At 41.5% G+C, this 10,832-nt stretch overlaps 1 protein-coding gene across 1 annotated transcript in view; it reads right to left on the reverse strand.

Annotated features, from left to right (window-relative positions):
* The window catches only part of LOC138853074 (uncharacterized), an 838,210-nt gene extending 828,208 nt beyond the window's left edge, over positions 1–10,002 (reverse strand). The window contains exon 1 of the mRNA XM_070087627.1: positions 9,801–10,002. The gene's annotated coding sequence lies outside the window, so the exon portion shown is untranslated. The remainder of the gene's footprint in view (positions 1–9,800) is intronic.
* Positions 10,003–10,832: the final 830 nt, after the last annotated feature.

Raw genomic sequence — 10,832 nt, forward strand, 5'->3', positions numbered from 1 at the left:
AAACTAACAGAGGGAAGTGGGGGCAATAAATCTCGCCGACATTATCCTTCAATCAAAATATATACAAAATAACATATCCTAGCGAATACCCGCCAAGCCCAGGTTAGCTAGCCAGGACAACCACCTCAGTCACCTTGGCCTTGGGAAGAGATGTTTTAACTGTTGATAGAATCCCAGACATAATCACTTGCGCCGGCTGGCGTCGTTTGGTAAGGACAGTGTGATCCAGGTGTTATGAACAAGGACAGTGTGACCCTGGTAATTAAGTACAAGACGACCAACTTGGCGATGAACAAAGTTAGTGTTACCCAGGATGCTAAGAAAAAGGGTAGTGTGTCACCGAGTTGGTTAAGTAAAGACAAATGCGACTTAATCCTCTCCTTTTCCCCAAGGACAACAAGAAGCATGAGCACGTCAAATTCTCATTACAGAGTGCCTAATTTCCTCTGTTAAGAAGCAACATTGGACAAACACTTAGCAGTTCATGTTGCTTCTTAGGATTTAAAACGTTACTTACTCTTAGCATTTAAAACGTTTGTCATTAAACATTATGCAAGAGATAGTTTCATGTTACGCTGTGTATCTTCTACATTATTCTTCCTTATATGACTGCACCTGTGTACTGTTTCGTCCGGATTTTTTTTTCTTATATACAAATCAGTGTTACTGGTTAAAAGTTGTTATCCTACCGTAGCTCATTTCAAAGCCCCAGCCCACAATAGTCGACTAACTCCAGGGTACCTACTTACTGCTAGGTGAACAGGGGCAGCAGGTGTAAGGAATACTGCCCAACGTTTCCACCCGTGACGGGGATCGAACCACGGATACTCGGTATGTGAGCTGAGTGCGTTGCCAACCAAGCCATGGGACACCTGATACTGACCAGTCTCACTCCTTAAGACTGTACCCATGTCGATTTTAATCCGGATATTGGATGAGCACATGAATGTGAAATTCTAATGGATGTTACCTTCAACTTTCATATTTTTATCTCTCTCTCCACACGTTTTTATCCTCATTTCACTTTTGCATCTCCCTCTCCACCTCCAAGACTCCTTCTCCTCTAACTCTTTCACTGTCTCCTTTCAAACATTCATTAGTATTCACAACATACTCACACACTTCGCTCATAATTAATCTTCTTGTTTAAACACTTTCAACACACTTCCAAGATCAAGTGTTGAAAAAATTTTAACCTTAAAAGTTGTGCCGAACCTCCGTCCTTCCAGTAAGTGCTAAGTTCAAAGGTGCATCCACTCAGCCACAATGTGTGCACTTTTAAACAATAGAAAATTAACATATAGTTATGTAATCAATAGTAACTGGCCCCAAAAAACGAAATAAAAGAGTCTTTTATCTTGATGAAACATCAGAAATATTGAAACACAACTTAAAAATAGTTTGGCTGGAAATATTTAATATTACCTAACGTTAGCAACGTATATACGTTGCTCTTTGATACTCGAAAATGCTTATTTAAGTTGGCAACTCATTTGTCAAATTCTTCGAAGCGCTTTCTCTTCTCTTCTGCTTCTTCTTCCTTAACCTCTTGGGTAACAACTCTCCACGAACACTGTATCAAGTCGTGCTGCGTGTTACATATTCACCTGTGAGTATTTGAGAAAGTATTTCTCCAAGACTATAGTCTCCATAATTGCATTGTGGGTGGACCCCAAGTGCGTATGTGTATTCAGTTCTCACCTAGATGTGGTTGCAGAGGGTGAGTCACAGCTCCTGGCCCCGGCTCTTCACTGGCCGGTAATAAGTCACTCTTCCTGCTCCGTGAGCTTTATCATACCTCTTCTTAAAGTTATGTATGGATCCTGCCTCCACTACATCACTTCCAAAACTATTCCACTTCCTGACAACTCTGTGACTGAAGAAATACTACCTAACATCCCTGTGATTCATCTGAATCTTCAACTTCCAACTGTGACCCCTTGTTGCTGTGTCCCATCTTTGGAACATCCTGTCTCTATCTACCTGGTCGATTTCTCTCAGTATTTTATCCGTCGTTATCATATATTCCCTATCTCTCCTATCCTCTAGTGTGGTCAGGTCGATTTCAGGTGCCGTCCACCTACCCTGGCAAGAGTGAACCCAGGTGCCGTCCACCTACCCTGGCAAGAGTGAACCCAGGTGCCGTCCACTTACCCTGGCAGGAATAAAGTTTGTACACCTTGCGAGGGGAAGTGATTAGATGAAATAAAACCTAGCCAATATAAACTGAAAAGCTTTACTTCTTCGATAATCCAAAATGACTTTAGTATCAATTATGTAGCCCAAATTATTATTATTATTATTATTATTATTATTATTATTATTATTATTATTATTATTATTATTATTATTATTATTATTATTATTATTATTATTATTATTATTATTATTATTAGAGGGAGTCCTTCAACTCATACGGATCATACAGCGCCTTAGGTAATGGAAGCAAAGTAGCTTCGAGCCTCTCGAAGTGGGGAACAGATTCAGTCACTGTCCTCAAGAACCCCTTAACAGGGGCTCTTGAGGACAGGGACCTCCTTTGAGAGGTACGCAGATCACGGACGACGTCGTTAAAGATACTTCTCTTTCAAAACAGGATACGCAAGTTTCCTCTCGAGTCAGACAACGAAGTCACTTGCACAAGCTTGAGCAGATTTCATTTCTAAAAGACTGGAGAATGATAATTGGTTATAACCATAAGCTAAATTTTCAGAGGGGGACCGGTAAGCCAGCGCAAAACCTTTTTCAGATGACCAAATGCTCCAGCGGCGGGGTCATCATATGACTTAAGATCAGCGTCAGGAAACACTTGTCCTGTTTCCTAACAAACCTTTCCAAACCTAAGGTACTGGAAGGCATGAGTGGTTGCGGTACCGAGTGTGGTACCGAGTATGGTACCTCGCAAGATAGGATTGAAATCAAAATGTAACTATTGTGATGTGTTCTGACACTTATGTATGGTTCAGTACGAACGTGAAATGTAAGTTCCTTCTATAATGTAATTAGATTTCATTTTGTTCAGCCAAACATTTAGATAAATCTTAAACAAACCAGCTAGTACAATAAATCCTAGCAAACTAGTTATGGCAATAAATCCTAGAAAACAAGTATTGCAACAAATCCTAACTAGCTAGTATATTAAATCCTAGCAAACTATCTAGTAAAACAAATCCCAACAAACTAGCTAGTACAACAAATCCTAACAAACTAGCTAGTACAACAAATCCTAACAAACTAGCTAGAACAACAAATCCTAACAAACTAGCTAGTACAACAAATCCTAACAAACTAGCTAGTACAACAAATCCTAACAAACTAGCTAGTACAACAAATCCCAACAAACTAGCTAGAACAACAAATCCTAACAAACTAGCTAGTACAACAAATCCTAACAAACTAGCTAAAACAACAAATCCTAACAAACTAGCTAGTACAACAAATCCTAACAAACTAGCAAGCAAAACAAATCCAGATCAATATATCTGAGTTTACCCATACTCTCTAAAGACTATTTTTATTTCTGCTGATCCTTGCTTGCCAGACCAGCAGACATACTGCTATCACAGGTGTTATCATTTTATATCATACGTGCTGCTATCATTTGTTACAGGTGTTATAATTTCTTACCAGATGTGCTGGTCATTACTCATACGTGACATCAGTTCTTATGTTCTTTTGTTCGTTTGTTATCATAAGTGCTATAATTTCTTAGTAATATTGATACACATAACTAACTGCAGCTTTCATTAACCCATGGCATTATTATTATTATTATTATTATTATTATTATTATTATTATTATTATTATTATTATTATTATTATTATTATTATTATTATTATTATTATTATTGTTGTTATTGTTATTATTATTATTATTATTATTATTATTATTATTATTATTATTATTATTATTATTGTTATTATTATTATTATTATTATTATTATTATTATTATTATTATTATCATTATTATTATTATTATTATTATTATTATTATTATTATGTTGTTGTTGTTGTTGTCGTTGTTGTTGTTTTTATTACATAGTTTTATTATTCTTATTATTATTATTATTAGTAGTAGTAGTAGTAGTAGTATTGGATCGACACCATGCCCAGCCCTTCTAGGGCAGGGTAGGTGCCTGAGCTAGAGCTTACAGCTCACAAGACTGTCATTCCCACTAGCCCCCTTGGGGCGGGGATGGCAGACCAGAGAGGCCTAGCTTCTCCCTACGAGCCCCGTGAGGGCGGGGAATATGGCCAGGCCTAGGGACAGTTGGTCCCAAAGATGAGGGGGCACTTGTGCCTCCTCCCATGGGAGACTTAGGTCTCAGACACTTCCCAAAGAGGGAGCCAAGGCCGGGCCACCACTTGGAAAAGGCCCGGCGAATCAAGAAGAATTATTATTATTATTATTATTATTATTATTATTATTATTATTATTATTATTATTATTATTATTATTATTATTATTATTATTATTTTATTATTAATATTATTATTGTTAATTTTTAATATTATTATTATTATTTCTTTCCTAAGATGGTTTATATTGTCTTCCTATCATTTCCCGACACTAGTTCCTCCTTCTCTAAATATTTCTCTATACATTATTTTTCTAAACACTTTTATTAGCCGCTCTTCTTGCTAAAACTTTTATGATTAAAAATTCGATGGACATAGATTTTATTTTTCCCGGACCGTGACTTACTGGGAATATTGACCAGCACGTGAAATTTTTTTCTGGGCATGTGAGTGTCTCTCGTTGTATACCAGTGTAAAAATTAACCACAAATACAATGTAATGTGATCCTCTATTGACTACGTTTCGGTCACACACCGGACTTTGTCAGTTCACGAAAGGATTAGTAATGGGTCGGATTACACTGCATTTGTATTTAATTCTGCCATTGTGTCGGTATTTTGTACCTTTTATCTACATTATATACCTGTGGTTGAATTAACCGGCATGTGAGTGAAAAACAGTGTGTTGTTTATGTTACTTTATTAAGCAGATGTTTCGCTCATCAGTGTCTTTCTTAATTCAAACCGTAACACTGCTCTCTGAAAGGCTTCTCTCTTCATTATGTTTCAGCGTCACATGATTCAAGACGGAAGTTGAATGCTTCTCCAGGCTGAGGGACAGACCACCTCAAACTACTCCTTGCAGGGTGTTGGACTGACCATATCTTCTTTGCCTCTCCACTGCTGGTGTTTCCATATTTGCATCCTTAGTATTCGACTGATGAGGCCTGTTGTGTAGGCGAAACGTTAGGGAATAAAGATACCTATTGTACATTTTACTTATCCACTTGTCGGTATTGTATACCATAGTTATATCGATATAGTCCATGGTGGGCGAAATGTCGTCTCAATAAAATGTCATAAAACTCATATTGTGTCTTATTCAGTGTCTTCGTCTTGCCCATGTCTTGGGCTGAGAGGAGTGACACGTCTTCCTTGTCTCGCGTGAGTTTTTCTTTCTCCATTTTCCTTCGGAACTACCCTTTCACCCCTGGACGCAGCACACACTCTGCTCGTCGTTAATAACAACACAAACAGCTGAAGCATTTTTCCGGGCCTAAGAACCTATGTGAATAACAGTTCAAAGGAATACAACCCTCCCCACTTGCATTCAATTATTTTTTGGTGGCCATGACAATTTTTCCTCCTGTCATCAATAAATTTATATATTAGGGCGTCACTCAGTGAAATAGCTGAATAATTCTATTTAGGGATATGCTGTATAAATGCTATATATTAATTATATGAAAAAGGAACCAAGCGCTAGAGAGCAACCACTAAGGTATACACAGCTGTCAGATTATATGAAATAATACATACTCCTTTCAGTGTGGTGTTATTTACCAAGTTACTGTGTGGGAGTTTCTCAGTTATGTGTCTGTAAGAAATGTGAGAAAACAAGACTAGTGTTTCGCTAAAAAATATGAAAAAATGGGCCATATAATAATGATAATTATTATTGTTATTATTATTTTTATTATTATTATTATTATTATTATTATTATTATTATTATTATTATTATTATTATTATTATTATTATTATTATTATTATTATTATAAGAAGAAGAAGAAGAAGAAGAAGAAGAAATAATAATAACAATAACAATAATGATACAATAATATTAAAAATAATAATAATAATAATAATAATAATAATAATAATAATAATAATAATAATAATAATAATAATAATAATAATAATGTGAATGAATGGAAGAAAAAATGTAGGGTGTTTGTTAAGGCATCTGTGGAGAGAAGAAAGTTTATCTACTGGGGCAAAAAAAGTAATGTAAAAAAGTATTTTGGTGCCAACAATTTTATGAGTGTGAGGTATGGGTTTTCAACGTTGCAGTGAGGAGGAGGCTGGGGGCAGGCGAGATGCCATGTCTGAGGGCAATGTGCTATGTGAATATTATACAGAGAATTCAAAGTGTAGAAATAAGAACGTGTAAGATCACCCGAGATTTAATTTAGAGGGCTGAGATGTTGTTGAGGTGATTTGGGCGTTTAGAAAGCATAGAGCAGACTAAGGTGATCAGGAGGGTATATAAATTTGGGGCGGAAGGAAGAAAGGGTAGGGGTCGTTCCTGGAAGGGTTGATGGCAGAGGGGTACAGGTTCTGAATGCTTGGGGTTTCAGCATCCAGCAGGCTTGTGTCATCATGTAACATTGGAGTGAGTAAATGCAATAGATTTTTATTGCTTGGAGTGCTTTGGAGTGCAAGCAAGGTATTATATATGAAGGGATTCAGGGAAAATCGGTTAGATGGACTTGAGTCGTGGTAGCGGGAGGAAGTACAGTGTTTTCTGAAGGCAGGCTGGGAGGATGTTGCAATTCGGAGGTATATTTTGAACTGCGGTGTGTGTGCACTTCTGGCAGGACACTGAGTTGTGGTAAATGAGTCCTTTTTGGGGGGTTATCCTATCTCGGTGGGATAATAATAATCATAATAATAATAAACTTATTATTATTATTATTAAAAATAAAAATAATAATAAAACACTGAACAATATCCAAAAAATAACGACAGCAATAACAATAACAATGATAACAATAATAATAATAATAATAATAACAATAATAATAATAATAATAATAATAATAATAATAATAATAATAATAATAATAATAATAATAATAATAATAATAATAATAATAACTAATAATAATAACAATAATAAAAATAATAATGATAATAGGTATAACGGAAGCAATAATACAACTAATAATAATATTATTAACCATTTATTATTCTAACTCACAACGTCATTAATATTATTAAATCTAACAACAGCTGTGAGAGCCAGACGACATCATTAGCATCAGTAACAACGCTAATAACAACGCTAATAATACATTGTGCGTTATTGGTACACTTGAAACTGAATGGAACATGAAACGAGGAGCGCCCAAGGAATACTTCGACGCTTGCGGTACTGGGAAGAGTGAAGGACGTACTGGGAGGGGTGAAGGACGTACAGGGAAGAGTGAAGGGCGTACTGATGGGGGTGAAAGTCGTACTGGGAGGAGTGAAGGACATACTGGAAGGAGTGAAGGGCGTACTAGGAGAAGTGAAGGACGTACTGGGGGAGTAAAGGACGTGCTGGGAGGAGTGAGGACGTATTGGTGGGGGTGAAAGTCGCAATGGGAGGAGTGAAAGACGTACTGATGGGGGTTGCAAGACGTAAAGGGAGGAGTGAAAGATTTACTGATGGAGTGAAAACCGTACCAATGGGGTGAAAGACTTCCTGAGAAGAGTGAAAGGCGTACTGGGAAGAGTGAAGGACGTACTGGGAGGAGTGAAGGACGTATTGGAAGGAGTGAAAGACGTACTGGTGGGGCGTATACATACTGCGAAAAGTAGAAGACGTACTGGGAGGTGTGAAAGACGTACTGGGAGTAGTAAAACACCTACTGGTGGGAACGAAAGATGTACTGGGAGGAGTAAAAAGCATACTGGAAGGAGTGAAAGACGTACTGGTGGGGTGAAAGACGAACTAAGAGGAGTTAAAGAAGTACTGGTGGAGGTGAAAGACGTACTAAGAGGAGTTAAAGAAGTACTGGTGGAGGTGAAAGACGTACTGAGAGGCTTGAAAGACGTATTGGAAGGAGTGAAGGACGTACTGAGAGGATTGAAAAACGTACCGGGAGGGATGAAAGACATACTGGGAGGGTGAAAGACGTACTGGTGGGTTGAAAGACGCACTGGGTAAAAAATCTAATGGGGTGAAAAAGTACTGGACTGAAAGACGTACTGGGGTGCAACTCGTACTGGTGGGATGAAGGACATACTAATGGAGTGAAAGACGTACTGGGACCGTGAAAGACATACAAAAGTACTGGGTGTCGTACTGGGATTGAAAATGCATTGGGGTGCAATACTTATACAAAGTTTCCATAGGTAGGTAGCTGGATGACACACCGGTAACTGGTAATGGGTTGGGTGACGCACCAGTAACTGGTAATGCGTTGGGTGACGCACCAGTAACTGGTAATGGGTTGGGTGACGCACCAGTAACTGGTAATGCGTTGGGTGACGCACCAGTAACTGGTAATGGGTTGGGTGACGCACCAGTAACTGGTAATGGGTTGGGTGACGCACCAGTAACTGGTAATGGGTTGGGTGACGCACCAGTAACTGGTAATGGGTTGGGTGACGCACCAGTAACTGGTAATGGGGCTCGGTGACGCACAGGTAACTGGTAATGGGGTTGGGTGACGCACCAGTAACTGGTAATGGGTTGGGTGATGCACCAGTAACTGGTAATGGGGCTCGGTGACGCACAGGTAACTGGTAATGGGGTTGGGTGACGCACCAGTAACTGGTAATGGGGCTCGGTGACGCACAGGTAACTGGTAATGGGGTTGGGTGACGCACCAGTAACTGGTAATGGGGCTCGGTGACGCACAGGTAACTGGTAATGGGGTTGGGTGACGCACCAGTAACTGGTAATGGGGCTCGGTGACGCACAGGTAACTGGTAATGGGGTTGGGTGACGCACCAGTAACTGGTAATGGGGCTCGGTGACGCACAGGTAACTGGTAATGGGTTGGGTGACACACCGGTAACTGGTAATGGGGTTGGGTGACACACCGGTAACTGGTAATTGGGCTCGGTGACGCACAGTAACTGGTAATGGGGTTGGGTGACGCACCAGTAACTGGTAATGGGGCTCGTTGACGCACAGGTAACTGGTAATGGGGTTGGGTGACGCACCAGTAACTGGTAATGGGTTGGGTGACGCACCAGTAACTGGTAATGGGGCTCGGTGACGCACAGGTAACTGGTAATGGGGTTGGGTGACGCACCAGTAACTGGTAATGGGGCTCGGTGACGCACAGGTAACTGGTAATGGGGTTGGGTGACGCACCAGTAACTGGTAATGGGGCTCGGTGACGCACAGTAACTGGTAATGGGGTTGAGTGACGCACCAGTAACTGGTAATGGGGCTCGGTGACGCACAGGTAACTGGTAATGGGTTGGGTGACACACCGGTAACTGGTAATGGGGTTGGGTGACACACCGGTAACTGGTAATTGGGCTCGGTGACGCACAGGTAACTGGTAATGGGTTGGGTGACGCACCGGTAACTGGTAATGGGGTAGGTGATGCACCAGTAACTGGTAATGGGGTTGGGTGAGGTACCGGTGGTACTGGTAATGGGGCTGAGTGACGTACCAGTAGTACTGGTAATGGGACTTGGTGACGTACCTGTAGTACTGGTAATGTGGCTGGGTGACGTACCAGTAGTACTGGTAATGGGGCTGGATGACGTACCTGTAGTACTGGTAATGGGGCTGGGTGACTTACCGGTGGTACTGGTAATGGGGCATGTGGCGTACCGGTGGTACTGGTAAAGGGACTGGGTGACGTACCTGTAGTACTGGTAATGGGGCTGGGTGACGTAACAATGGTACTGGTAATGAGGCTGGGTGACGTACCTGTAGTACTGGTAATAGGGCTGGGTGACGTACCAGTAGTACTAGTAATGGGGCTAGGTGAGGTACCAGTGGTACTGGTAATCGGGTGGGGTAACGTACCAGTAGTATCGGTAATGGGGCTGGGTGACGTACATGTAGTACTGGTAATGGGGCTGGGTGACGTACCAGTGGTACTGGTAATGAGGCTGGGTGACGTACCAGTAGTGTTGGTAATGGGGCTGGGTGACTTACCAGTGGTACTGGTAATGGGGCTCGGTGACGTACCAGTAGTACTGGTAATGGGACTGAGTGACGTACCTGTAGTACTGGTAATGGGGCTGGGTGACGTACCTGTAGTACTGGTAATGGGGCTGGGTGACGTACCAGTAGTACTGGTAATGGGGCTGGGTGACGTACCTGTATGACTGGTAATGGTGCTGAGTGACGTACCTGTAGTACTGGTAATGGGACTGAGTGACGTACCAGTAGTACTGGTAATGGGGCTGGGTGACGTACCTGTAGTACCGGTAATGGGGCTGGGTGACGTACCAGTAGTACTGGTAATAGGGCTGGGTGACGTACCTGTAGTACTGGTAATGGGGCTGGGTGACGTGTAGGTCCATGGGCATGGTGGGGTGAGGCAGGTGGTGGGGGGCGTATCCTGGGGTCGCCTCCCCCCCCTGCATCATGCTCAGCGGCCAGAAGGGGTCCATGGTACCCCACCCCTGCACCCCTCCCCCCGGGGCCCCCCCGCGCGGGTTGCCCGCCACCGTGCCGGTGGGTTTTCTCTTATTTTTCCCCCCAAACACTTCACGGAGCGGCGGTCACTTGCGGTCAGCGGCCGCCACTACGACACTCGCGCGGCGGCGGCGGTCATCCACTGCTGCTG

This window comes from Cherax quadricarinatus, chromosome 22, assembly GCF_038502225.1.
Source record: "Cherax quadricarinatus isolate ZL_2023a chromosome 22, ASM3850222v1, whole genome shotgun sequence".
Classification (NCBI taxonomy): Eukaryota; Metazoa; Arthropoda; class Malacostraca; order Decapoda; family Parastacidae; genus Cherax; species Cherax quadricarinatus.